Below are 2,062 nucleotides of genomic sequence, written 5' to 3'. Positions count from 1 at the left end.
AGCACCATGATTTTCTGATTTAAAATATACTGGGGCTGGACACGGCGGCACACAGTTTTAATTCCAGCACTCAGGAGACAGAGGCAGGCTGATGGAGCTCTATGAGATCAAGGGAATAAGATCATAGTAAGTAAGCCAGCTGGGACTACAGGGAGACCATGTCTAAATACTCTACATAGCAAGTAAGCCAGCTTGGGCTACAGGGAGACCCTCTCTAAATAATAATAATTATTATTATTATTTGTTTATTAAAAGGTAATGTACCTTAAATTTTCTAAATTTACTTTGGGAGACCCTTAGATAGTAAGGCTCCCAGAGGAATTGGAAGCCACAATTTTCTTCTGAAACACCTTTCTTTTTGTAGGTCATTTTCACATGAGTCAAGAAAATTTGATAATTTTTTTTTGAAGAAGTCTCTTTGGAGCAAGCAGCTGTGATCCAGGCACAGGTGTCCAATAGGAGATTCATGCCAGGGAAGTCACTCTTACATGTTTTGAAACTGTAGATAGAATCTGCAGATTCTTATCATTTGTCACAAATCAGTTCCTTTTATATATTTAATACTTAACTGGCCAATGAACATACCGTGAATGAGTATAAATAACCTTCAGGGTTTCTTGAGTTGCTGAGAGTAAATGAGTCTCTCAAACAAAGAAATAAAGGACAATATGAAGATGAATAGTTTTCATAACATGTAGATTATTCAGTTAATATGCTTTATTTTTGCTAAATATTAAAATGATATTTGTATTTCATTTCTCACAATTCTCTAGTTAACTTGTAGACACCTGATGTGTGAACCAGTACAAGTCAACACAAATACAGCACAGTGAGGATGAGGTGCCAAAAGCTGAGTGCATCTTCCTTTTCTACTGTCAATGACAGTATCAGTACATGGGAATCTCTAGAATTTATATGAACCAAAGCTCTCATGAGAAAGTGCTGGGGTTGATACACTTTGTCCTGCTATTAAAATGAAGATTCGTTGCAAAAAGTTCCCTGGAATAAAATTAATTTGATTCATTATATGATCTTTTATATTATGTCCTATGTCAAATACATATGAACACATATGATACATTGTTTTATAGATAATTATAAATACAGATTTAAATGTATGAAAATATATACATATTTATTTATGTATTTTTGATGCCTTATTGGAATAAATATGTGTACTGAAAATTAATTATACTGATTAAGTAATTTTGTGAAATAACCCATTCAGGTACCCAAGAATCTGGATCATAAAGCAGATTTAGCAGCGTCCAGTTGCCCAGAAAACTTTCCTGTCGTCAGGAAAGTATCCCCTGCACCAAGCACCACCTTCCTCCACACACAGAGACACATTCTATTTATTTACAACTCTATGAAATACTTTTGATTCTTTAAATTTTTCTGTGAGTGAAAGCTTACTCTCTTAAGTTTGCTAAAATAAACTGATTGGGATTGGAGTAGCAGTGCGGTAGACTTATGGTGAAGACCTCTTGGGGGTTGCAGTGGAAAGAGAGCTGTGCTAGTTATCTTGCTTCTTTAAAAATATGTTATTTATTGTTTTTATTTTATGTGTATGAGTGTGTTGCCTGCTTGTGTTGAGTGCACCGTGTCATGCAGTGCTGCAGAGGTCCGAAGAGGGCTTTGAATTCCCCTGGAACTGGAGTTAAGGAAGGTTAGTGGTTGCCATGTGGGTGCTAGAAATCGAAACCGGGTCCTCTGCAAGAGCAGTCAGTGTGCTTAACTGCTGAGCCATCTCTTCAGCCCCGTTATCTGGCTTCTTATATAAGCACTAATCTCACTTTTGATCCTTACAGCCTCCTGTTAGCCACACCCCCATTTCCATCTCCAGTTGTGAACTATGAACTGAAGGGGGAAAATATCCAAAGCATTGCAAATATAATTGTTTTCTTTGTAGCTTGACATTTTGCTTTTTGTTAGAGATGTGGTATCCATTCACATCATCACTCATAGTGTTGTGGATCTGTATTTTTAAATGTTACTGTGACAATATACCACAATTTTTAATCCTCTCTGCAAGTAATAGGCATTTGAAATTGCTCCTGAT

This window comes from Nannospalax galili, unplaced genomic scaffold (assembly GCF_000622305.1).
Source record: "Nannospalax galili isolate Female #2095 unplaced genomic scaffold, S.galili_v1.0 scaffold667, whole genome shotgun sequence".
NCBI lineage: Eukaryota > Metazoa > Chordata > Mammalia > Rodentia > Spalacidae > Nannospalax > Nannospalax galili.
This window is presented reverse-complemented; position numbering follows the sequence as displayed.